The 12218-nt window shown below is 35.4% G+C and overlaps 1 long non-coding RNA gene across 2 annotated transcripts in view; it reads right to left on the reverse strand.

The window, feature by feature from the left end:
• Positions 1–12218, reverse strand: part of LOC137763973 (uncharacterized) — a 182399-nt gene that overhangs the window by 31369 nt on the left and 138812 nt on the right. For both annotated transcript variants that reach the window (XR_011073890.1, XR_011073891.1), the window contains exon 3: positions 9323–9410. This is a non-coding gene — a long non-coding RNA (uncharacterized lncRNA). The remainder of the gene's footprint in view (positions 1–9322; positions 9411–12218) is intronic.

Raw genomic sequence — 12218 nt, forward strand, 5'->3', positions numbered from 1 at the left:
TCGAAATAAAAATTTGCAAATTTCAGCAATAAAATAGTTATTCAAGGAACATAGGAATATAAATTATTAGGCCTCTGGCAATAAAAGCTTAAAAAAGTTTTAGTCTTCTACTATGAGATTATAAAAGTAAAATAAATTAATGTGTATTAAAGCAGGCGGTATTTGGAATGCATTTTTTAAAAAAAAAATCTCCTCAATCAGAATAGTATTACATTTTAAAAAATACCCATTGTAAAGATTTTAAGGAGTGAAAGAGACGTACATCTTTCCAGAATATCTTAAGTTCTCGCTTTGTATAAAGTGGGTTGGCAAGTCTGTGGTTCTCAAATATTTGTTTGTGGAATAGGGCCAGTCTGTGGCAAAGAGTTAACCAGTCTATATTGAAAAGAGAAAATAATATTAAGGGAAAAGGAGAGAGATTAAGATTTCTAAAATGCCGAGCTTCCTTTCCTGAGGGAAGACCCAACTTTCCCCTGGGGTTTTGCCAATCTTTTCTTGGGGAGTTAAATGATTATGGTGATAAATGGTGGCTGATTTTTTTAATGTCCTTACTTAACAGAAAGTCATTGACAAACCCATGTCAGTATTCTCTCTCACTTCTCTTTTTTAAATTTAAAATTGTTTACTGATCTGTGAACTGTACACACCTAGGAAGGTTCTTATAAGCCCTGAGATGCCAAAGCTGGCTCTACTGAAGAGCCAATCAAATGTAGCTGAACTACTCTATTTCTGATTTACCACAACTGTTGCTATCAATTCCAAATGCAGACAACTTGAAGATATCAACCCCTGGTTAATCTTGTTAAAAATCACTCATACCTAGTTGGATTTTCCTCATTGTTCTCACTACCTTTGTTAACTGTCTCCTTACTCTTCAACATGACCTCTCAGCTGTCTCTTCTATCAAATATTGACACTGGAATTTTCCAAATGATTCCAAATCATTACACACTGCTTATATTTATGTTATTCAACAGACCGATCCTTGAAAACTGAACAGTTCTCTCCAAACCTCTTGCACTGGAGAACTGAAAGCACAAGCAGAAGTTAACAGCTCAGGGAAGCAGGTGGTATGAGACAGGAAGGTGGCTTTCCTAGTTATCAGGGAAACAAAAAAGCACTGAGACTCCTACATAAAGAATTATTTCCAAGTTCGCTACTCTGCTGGGAAAAATACCCCTGAGCCTTCTTTTTGCAATTCACTGAAATTTATTTATATGCAATTATTGACGGCCAAAGAGAAGAGCAAACATATAGCTCTGAGCACTGTTTGCCTCACTCTACCCATCAGTGAAAGACCCTGAGTGCCCATCTTCTGGGGCCTGAAGAGACGAGTGAAAGCTTTGGATTGGCTTAATTCTTTGGGCTGAAAGTTCTGAGTCCTTGGACAGCCTGCACAGGGCCAGGACTTGAGGCAAACAAGGAGGCACTCACTCTAGGCCCCTGCAAGCTCAGGGCTGGCACTGTGCGACCTGCCCCTCTAAGCCTTGCCCTCCAGGGTTGCCTCATCCTGATCCTGGTCCTGAGCCCACAGGTTAATGGATTTGAGATTTGATAGCAAACCCCCAAACAACAGCGTGGGTGGGCGTCGGGGGCGGGATTTATCTTGCTATACCTGAAGAATGAATTTAGGAGTGTTGCCTGGTGGAGAATGGAAGGACCTTCCCTGCTTGTCAACAATGAAGAATATAAAAAGCCACACATTTTTTATACCTTTTATGCATGTTTCACGATATCTTTTTTAATAACTTCTTTTCTTTAGAGCTTAAAGATTGTCAATATGTAAACAAATGACCTTTCAAAAATGATTCAAAGGGTGCAATTTTTGGAAAGTATGTTTTCCTCGACCCTTCCCTCTCTGCCACTGAGAACTGTTCAGCCATAATCAGCAAACCCCTTTAGCCTTAACCTCTGTGCAGTTTCTGTGGTTCTTTACTTGAACTGAAGCATTTCCTCCAGGAGTCTATTCTTGTGTTAATCTGTCTTCTGAAAATCAGCTCTAAAATGGGATTAAAGGCACAAAGATTTTCTCGAGGGTAATACCCGGTTGGGAGAAAATGGAGAAGGAGCCAGAACAGGCTGGGAGAGCTGAGACTGTGGTGCAGGTGTGACAGGGCACGAAGGAGAGAGAGAGGGAAGCAGACTAGATAGTCCTGCAGTCTAAGGACGGGGCTGCAAGGCCATCCGGGGGCCCTCGAGCAGTCCTGTGTCTCCCTAGAGCTGCCTCTCGCCTTAGCATCAACCCTGCCGCACTTGGTCAGTGCTTGGGGCAGCCTGTGGGCAGCACGGTCCTGGCGCCAGAACCGGCTGCTGGGGCCCTTGGTTAGTTCATCTCCCTGTGGCTGGAGGTCTGCAAGGCACATTCTCATGGCCACCACCGTGCTAGCTGTGGCTTCTTAATCTTTCACACCCCTCACGTCTCAGAATTAGGACTGGTATCCCTTACTCCTCTGATAAAACTTGTGGACCATTCCTCCTGTACTTCCTTTTTAAGAACAAAATAAAACCATGAACTTATCAAAGCAAACAAACAAACCAAAAACGCAGCTTTCAGACTCACGCCATTTAGCTGGCCCATCTGCTGAGCACTCCTCATTCACTGAACTTTGGTACTGGACAGTGGTCTTCCCCACTCTAATTCCTTCCAACACATCAGGTAAATTCAATACCTAGGCCTCTCAGTTTCTCGTCTTCTTCATCATCATGACCTTCTCCTTTACCCATTCTTCCACACACGCTCAAAGGTCTGCTCAAACAGCACATTCTTAGGGAAGGCTTCTCAGAAACCCAGCTAGATCGCAACCTTCTGTCCTGTACTCCATAGTGTCTCTGCTGCTCACTCAGAGCTCAGCGAGTTTGGAAAATATACGTTTAACCATGTCATTTGACTCTTATCTTCTCTTTACCTTTAGTTCCATGAGGGCCAATGAAGTCTGTTCTGCTCTCTTCTTTATTCTTAGCATCTACAAGGTACCTGGCACATTGTAGACAGTTAATAGATATTTTTTGTATAACTAAATGACTAACTGACTAAATGAATGAATGAGTAGATTCGAATCGAGTTATGTGAATGAATGTTGTTGCCAAGGGTTATGTCCGTCTAAGTTTGAAATATATATAGTTATTAATGTAATTTAAAATTTCTGAAGAATTAAAACACTTTCTTCATTATTTTATAGCCTATTACATATTTTATCATTTTTTCAAAAAATTATGCTTCACTTTATCATCTAAATGACTTTGGATTTGTTTTTTGTTTTGTTTTTTTAAAGGAATTCCTTTATTTTTATTTTTCTATTTATATATTTATTTATTTTTGGCTGTGTTGGGTCTTCGTTTCTGTGCGAGGGCTTTCTCTAGTTGCGGCGAGCGGGGGCCACTCTTCATCGCGGTGTGCGGGCCTCTCACTACCGTGGCCTCTCTTGTTGCGGAGCACAAGCTCCAGACGCGCAGGCTCAGTAGTTGTAGCTCACGGGTTTAGTTGCTCCGCGGCATGTGGGATTCTCCCAGACCAGGGCTCGAACCCGTGTCCCCTGCATTGACAGTCAGATTCTCAACCACTGAGCCACCAGGGAAGCCCTGGATTCGTTTTTTATTTTAAACTACAAACGTCTTGACCACAATGTTCTTTACAAGTCATCTAAGGCTTCCTAGAAGTTCATAGCCCAGGGTCTTATACATAATAGAATTTACTATATATGGCATTAATTTGCAATGCATTAATTCAGCTTCCCTAAGATCTGGTGTTTTGTTCTGCCTAATGAAACTAACCATTTGTCTGATTTCTCTTCATTTGTTTTCACTGAGAGACACAGTTAACTTGACTTATACTTGGGGATTTATTTTCATCGTAAGATCTTTATAAAGAATGCATCCATTTCTGATCTTTTTATTTTTTGGCTTGGTTTTTATTTTTCTGAGTTATTATGCTTTGATTTTTTTGTGTGTTTATTTTTTCAAGATTTAATTACAATTAAGTTTAAGGACCTAAGTGTAGATTTTCTACGACTGCCTCAGGAAGTTTTTTTAAACATGGGTGGAGTGGAGCACGATTTAAAGGAAAGTATACTACTTTGATCAGTTTTCAATATTTAATTTACTTTTTTTTGAAGTTTGCTTTTTTAACAGTTTAATTTACATATTAAATCAAAATATGTAATTACAAATATGACTGGCATCTTAGAAATTTTGCCTTTGAAATGAAAGCGTTCTGATCTTTATTATTCTTGGGTTTTCCATCAGGTTTAATGCTAAAATTATTGTTTTATCCTACTATCTTATTTTAATCTATTTTCTCCTCTAATTTAGTCCAGCATTTGTCAATGTTTTTGTTCTCAGGACCTCTTTATATTCTTAAAAAGTATTGATGATCCCAAAGAGCTTTTGTTTGTGTGGGTTATATCTATCCATATTTATACTATTAGAAATTAAAACAGAAATATTTAAAATATTTATTTTTTCAATCATTTAAAGTAACAATAAACTCTGATATGCTAACATAAATAGTTTAATAAAACGAGTTATATTTTCTAAAACAGATAAAAATAGTGAGAAGAGTAGCATTGTTTTTCGTATTTGCAAATCTCTTAATAGAAAAGACCTGTTTCAAGAAACTAGCCTGGTGGTTACCAGCCAGGGGCGAGAGGGTGGGAGCGACTGGAGATATTGACCAAGGAGTACAAGCTTCCAGTTATACGATGAATAAGTTCTGAGGATCTAATGTACAGCACAGTGATCATAGTTAATAATACTGAATTATATACTTGAAAGTTGCTAAGAGAGTAGATCTTAAACATTCTCACCACAAAAAAGAAATGGTAACTATGTGACGTGATGCAGGTGTTAGCTAATGTTATGGTGATAATCATTTTGCAATATATAAGTGTATCAAATCAACATGTTGTACACCTTAAATTTACCCAATGTTATATGTCCACTGCATCTTAATAAAGCTGGAAAAAAAATTTTTTTAATTTTTTAAGTGAGTAATGTATAAATTAAAAGAAAACAGCTCTTTCTAGTCATGCTGAAAGGTCAAGCAAAATCAGGAGTAAGCACTGATCATTGAACTTAGCAATGTGATCCTGGGTCACACTGGTGATTCCTCACTGCTTCTCTCACCTGAGAAATTAAATATTTAGTTAGGCATCTCAAAAATATAGGAGTGCTTCTATTCTAACATAATCCATATGCCATAATAATCTTAAAGGTGGTCTGCCCTTACTTCTACCTTATTTCACATAAAAACGCTAAGTCAGAAAATAAAAAAGTCATAAACCATATAATTACCAAACATCCAGATGGTCCTACATTTCTTAAAATGTTACTCCTATTCTTGTGCCACTCTCCTAGTGAGTTTATTCCTATAATCTTGTTTCCTTTTCTCCTACATATAACTAATAGTGCAATCCCTGTTTTTCATTAAGGCATGAAGATGAATGGACTTTTGATTTATGCCTTTCAGGTTATTCGAACTTATGAAAGATTTTTTTATAGACAATCATAAAATTATAATTAAATAGAATTAGAGATTACATTAAACACATTTGTTGAAGTGCAGAATATCTCTATAAATAATTTAAGTACTGAACTGATATATCTTTTAAAGTAAGCAAAAATAAGAAAAGTTTTAAACTTTTAAAAGTTTTAAAACAACTTGCATTATCATAGATACACTTTCAAGGAAACTTTTTCAATAATTTACTAATAAAGCATTTAATTTACCAATAAATTGAAATAATCTAAAGCTAATCAAGGTTTTGAAATATAAAATATCTTTTCACGTAATTACTCTCCATAACTATATTATTTCTTGATTATTTTATTTATAAAATTATTTATAGTCCCTATATATTTACATAGAAAGATGTCCACAATATATTGTTGAGCAAAAAAAACATCAGGTTTTAGATTGTGTGATTAGTATTATTCCATTCAGGATTTTTAGAAATCTACCTATATTACATGTATGTTTGCAAATATATGGGAGGAAACTGGGAGAATATATGTCAAATTATTGACATTATTTATAGTCCTAGCAAGGGGTTAAAAGAAAGGATTGTGTTTTATACACTTTTATATTGTTTGGTATTTGCCACTAATAAATACTATTTTCTATGTCTTTAAAATATATTAGATTGTCAAAAACAAAGTTTCTTCTTTCATTTTGACAAAATATTTGTATTAGTATATACATGTCTGTAAATAGGATTATACATACTTTTCATATATTAAAATATATATCAATAAATATTCTTGTTTTGGTAAGAAGAGGGTTTTTTTAACAAATTAGAATCAGAATTTTAGGACTTCCGTTCTCTGGATTTTTAAATAATCACAGCTGCATAGGTGCAAAAGCTACAAGACAGTGAATCAGGAATGATCGCTAGAGACAGCCTGCATATTTCTCTTAATGTAAAATCCTATTATGAAATAATACTTTGTGGTTCTCTGAAAATTGAAAAAACTAGTTGCAGTCATTTAAGTTTTATGAGGTTTTTTAGTTAATTGCATTTTCCAGATTTCTTATTAGTTGCATTGAGGTAATTCAAGATTTTGTTCTGCTGCTTTTAGTTCTATGTGCTTGTTTTCTAACATGTTGTCATAGAGATAAAGAAGAAAGAGACTTTATGTCTAGCGCCAATTTGTTCTAAAAATGAGCCCAATTGTCACAAATATACATAAAGTACCTCAAATTACCAATGACTTTCACCAAAAATCCAAATATATTTATTACATATTATCAGTAATAATACAACCCTCATCTTTACTATCCTATATAAGAGACTGTTTTCTCAACTCTTTTAGTTTACCTTGAAAAAATTGTTGTGTAAAAAGCAAGGTGAAATGGCTGGCAGATCATGTTCACCAGGACAAAGCAACATCTCACAGAAAACCTTTAACCTGCAAAACATCAACCTGCATCCTTTCACTTGTGAGAAGAGAGTCCAAGTGTCTGATGCAAGAAATCTAGCAGGCAACAAGAACCCAGCACAATTAGAAACATAGCAGAGAAAGAGCATGCAATCAGCTGTAACTAACCATCTTTTCAAAGAAAAATTTCTTTAAATTCCAATCAAGACAGCTCTGTCTTGTAGACTGGGGGTGATTTTGAGGGGTGGGCTCACGGGAGTATTACTAATCCTCTAACTCACAATAGCAAACCTCAATAGACTAGCCTTCCACACTACATGGCTCTGACTCAGCCATGGCAAATTTACTTATCGTGTTTCAGGCTAATTAAAATAAGTTTGTGGTAGCAATTTTACTGAAATTCTAGCTAACCTAAAGCAAAAGTAAATCGTAATATGCTATTTTCCTTATCTACTGAGTCGGAACCAATGCCAATTCTAGATTTGTCAAGAGTGCTCAGTACATTGATTATGCTTCCAAAAGCCAAATAATAAACATCTTTTAAATTATTTCACATGAGTAATGTTGTGCACACACACCAGATTTCACCGAAAAGAAGCAAGGCACTTTTCCTTTTCTCTTCATATGTAAATCAGTAAATATCCATGATATACAGAACACTCTGCCAACCACTGCATTTAGGTGAAGGGTGGGAAATATTTATTCTTTTCCATTGTACCTTTAAAATATTTTTATCATGAGTATTTTTGTCAGTTAAACATAGCCTCGGTTGTTTTTTCAAAACACTACTTCTCTTGCAAATAGTCTCGTATAAAAAATATATACTCCTCTTATAAGTGATCCAAAGAAAACCCGTGATATCTTTACCTTTCTCCGAGGGGGAAAAAAATGCCAATTTATTTTTCCTTTTATGGGGAAGATATACTCCTTCTATTCTGGAGATATTCATTCACACCATTTTCTAGTTGGTAAAACTCTGATTTTAAATATTTGACCATGTCAAAGTCAGAAATAAATCTACTAAATGGTACTTTGCTGTCTATTTCCTTATCAAAGGGTGTCAGCAAGAGTCTCATCAAGAAAATAGCTAGGAAAGCAGAAACTGCTCTAGATACTTCTATCAGGAAACAGGTAATTCTTAGAAAAATGGCTCAGAGGCTACTGCAAAATCTCATATCTCAGAAGCCCACACGCCTTCCTGCTGCTGCCAGAGGAAGGAAAACATGGCACCAACTTCTCTTCACCCTACAGATCTGATACAAATGCATCTCCTAGCAGACTCTAACTCAGAACATGGCTGGGAATGTAGTTCTTAAGCGTCCTGCTATCTCCATACAAAGGAGAACACAGCAGGGGGGAAATGATGCTAAATTGCTAACAGATAATATGTAGGTAGGAGGTAGGATTGAGGCGAACTCTGTCCCAGTGGTAATGTCCAAAGAGGTTTAGGCTGTGATTTAACAACTCATTGTATAACTACTGAGATGAATAATTGTTATAATCCACTCTCAGTTATCCATTTAGGGAATTTTGCTCTTTGATCCTCCCATTTTTATTTCCTTGACCACTTGGATAGGGAATTTAAATCCCCTAAATACTTCCTAAATACTAATTTCAATGATCTAACAGATAAAAACCATAAATTAAATTACCATATACCTGTATCTACGTTACTATATATCTATTGAGGGAATATACTAGGTGCAAGGCATGTACTGGAAGTCGCTCTGTCGGATGCAAAGATAGCCCCTGCCTTTCAAGTGTTCACAATTATTGGGAAGCAAAATGAAAATACAATCAATATAACTCAAGGCAGATTGTGTGCAACTAACAAGAGGCAAAGGAAGAAGTAGAGCAGGAGAGATTCCTATGAAGTGATAATGAGGAACTGAAGAAAGCCATGGGGAGGCAATGCTTTTTGAGGTGTAAGGATTCTGACAGATGGAATTGGAGTGAGGGGCATGCCAGAACAAGAAGCCAGAGTGAGCAAAGTGAAGAGGCTGAAGAACTTGCTAGCATTAAACTAGCAACAGGTACTACAACAGATGCCCAAAGGGGCCAGCAGTAATGGAAATGAAGCAGCCCATGTGGAGACTGTGGCCAGAAAATGAATGCACAAGCCACCTAAGGAGAGTCCCTGGTGAAAACGTTGGCCCACTGTTATCAGAGCTTCCATTGTTCAACCGAAGTGAAAACTCATATTCTAAAGTAAAACTCCAATTTTAAATTGTTAACACCTAATTAAAACAAAAACTAAAACAACTAAAGCCTGTGCAAATCAAATAAAACGCATCTATAGCCCATATATGGCCCCAGGGCCATCGATTTGCAACTTCTGGGTCAGATGCCCTCTACAACCCCATCCAAGGAATTCTGGTTTCAATCATGAACTTCATTTTCATTGAATAATATATGTTCATCTTTTAAAATTATGCATATTAAGCATTACCTCAGAAATTTTCTTCCTATAAATTGTGTGTCTTTGAGTTTCTTCATAAATCACTGTAGAGCTCTTTAGACTTTCATTTGCAAGGGGCCTAGAGTGATGTGGAGAAGTGACAAGAAGGGGAAAACAGAAAGAAGATAATTAGAAATGCAGATTCTACAGACATTTACCAGTGTAACTAATATTTATCAATCTCTGAGAATTGAAGACTGATGATTTTATTTATTTTCACCAACCAGGGAGAGAATATTGAAAATTGTTTGTAGTAGAGGAAATGTTGACTTTCTGGAATAATAGTTATTAATTACGTTAGCAGAGGCATACCCTGCTAATATACCCAATGAATAGAGATATTTAAAATCCAGTCTACTGTAATGTATAAAATATTTCCTGCCATGTGTGGACATTCTTTATTTTCAAACATTACTTATTAACTAATTATTTCCCCCAAACTGTGTGATCATACCATCATACATAACAAAAAAAAGGATAGTAATAACAGGGCATAGGTCAAGAAGTAAAAAAAATGCCTAAAAAGTAGCCTTAGTGCTGTCTTGCTTTACAAGCAGTTTTAAACTGAGTTGAATGCTGTACCAGTGAAAAATAGATCTACGTTTTGTCAAGAAATTTAACAAAAGACGCAAATAATATCGTAAGCCATTACATAAAGTTTCCACTTTCAATCAAACAGGCCAATGTTAATATTGAATTAACTATGTTAATACTTCTGATCACATACGTCTTCTATGTGTGATCTGCCACCAGGGGAAATCACATTTATCTGAATTTCAAGGAGGAGAGAACTCCTCAGGGGAATCTCTTTTAATAGCGTCGTTACGTACTCAGAAAACATTTCAAACTAGACACTTGGATAGATATTTGAATTGGGCTTTTCCCAATAGTGGTGCTTTTTCAATAAGATAGCAGAGTACCTAATGGAACATAATGAAAAAGATCAACAATAAAATCAACCCTTTCAGAAAAAGAAAAAAAACACCTGACAACGTACTCTTTGCTTACAGTTACCGCTTCACAGAACAAGCACTGTAGAGAGTAGGTAAGCGTACATACTTTCAGGCTCAGAACAAAGACTAAAAATCTAAAAAGGTAAAAATGAAAATGTGTGCTATTCCGCTGCAATGTGGCTGAGAGTTATAAAGGCCCTAAGAACGATATTGAGTTTGTGGCGGCAAAATCACATCACGAAAGATTTACCTTCACTCTGCAAACTCAATATAGGGCAATAACAGTCTATTACGAGCAGAGCAATACAACATCAAAGGAATGTTTAAAAGAACCAGACAGAACCTTTAAATCAACACAATTGGGTTATCTTCCCCCAAAGGAAGAACCATGGGAGAGCTCATAGCACGGTTTTTCAAGAGGTATTACTAATTTACCATAAGTTATATTTAATACACTTTTAAAATGTGGTTTGTAATCTTTCTCCACTTTTTAGAACACAGAGCAATAAATTAAAAGAGAAACAGTCCCCAAAGAGCAAGAGACTGGGAGAAAAAATGACAATAATTTTATTCTTTGGGGTTTAACATTTCAAATAATTTTTGAAAAGGCTGTATTGGATCTTTTCCTTCTCAATTTCAATAAGATTCCTTAAATATGAATCTAGAGGAATAATAGTAAATAAAAATAATAGTAAGTTTTTACTATTTATATTTGTAAAATTGATTCCAAATTCCATTAAAAATAGCAATATTCATCATAACACATTTGAAAAACAGTAAGACATCCTCTTTAACATCTCCAGTAAAGAAGTAAGCAATTTTATTCTGCCTTCTTATGACTGAAATGAACATTTGACAGGTTGAGTTTCTTATCCAGGTCATGTCAAAAATGGTAATAGAATTTACTGTGGAGTAGTACTATTCATTGCTGGCAGTTCTCAGGCATTTTCTCAGCACTTTACTATTTCCACATGCATTTCTATTTTTAATTTATATAATAGTGTGTTTCATTTAATAAAGTATTGATATAAGATATTATCTTTCTATGTATAAAGAGATGTTACTTTTCTACATGTCGAGCACGGGTTTTGTTGTTATAAACTTTAAATCCATGCATTTGTGTTTCCCATGAGGATAAAGGGAATAACTGAGTATCATCAAAACTTCTCATCATCTATTAATGTCTGATATTTGCACACATAAAGTCATAAATTTCTATATGATGCTAATAGAACTGCTTCTCCAATTCTTTCAAAAGTTTTTTGCCTTTTGTTTAGCATTTTTGTTTTGGCTTAAGTTATCCTGATTCATACCAGAGATATATATGCAAAAGGCTTTAAATTCTACATAATTTGTATCTGTAATGGCTTTTCAGTACATGAATTTTTTAGTACTGAAAACACACCCACAGCAGGTGCACGCAACTGCCTGTAACACATGGCATATGGGAAAGTACTAGGGTTTGTCCCTTTTGATACAGCACGGTTTTATTGGCATCATACTGTAAGATTTTGTAATAAATCAGATAGTATATGGATTTATACTTATATGTCTGGTGTTGGAAAATATTTAATTCATGTTTATAATGTTTTTAATTTTATAACCAGCTTGCTACATTTCTTTTCAATTGACCTTTATGTCAAAACCATTTCATTTGAAATTGCCCATTACCAGATAATCTTTTCAGCTATCTGAGTTGTATTGCTCTTTTTCTTTTCTGAAGCATGTTCTTTTTTAAAAGTCCATCCAACTTCTTCATACTAATACTGTGAATTTAAAGGCAAAACTCTGAACCATATTTGTTACACTTGTGCCCGGGCAGTAGAAATTAATTTCATGGGTTATTACATACCCTTGGTGAGGTTTCTGGAGTTCCATTATTTGAAATAATTGTTGTGAGTGTGATAGAATTTTCATATTTCATATTGATGTGA

This window comes from Eschrichtius robustus, chromosome 4 (assembly GCF_028021215.1).
Source record: "Eschrichtius robustus isolate mEscRob2 chromosome 4, mEscRob2.pri, whole genome shotgun sequence".
NCBI classification, from domain to species: domain Eukaryota; kingdom Metazoa; phylum Chordata; class Mammalia; order Artiodactyla; family Eschrichtiidae; genus Eschrichtius; species Eschrichtius robustus.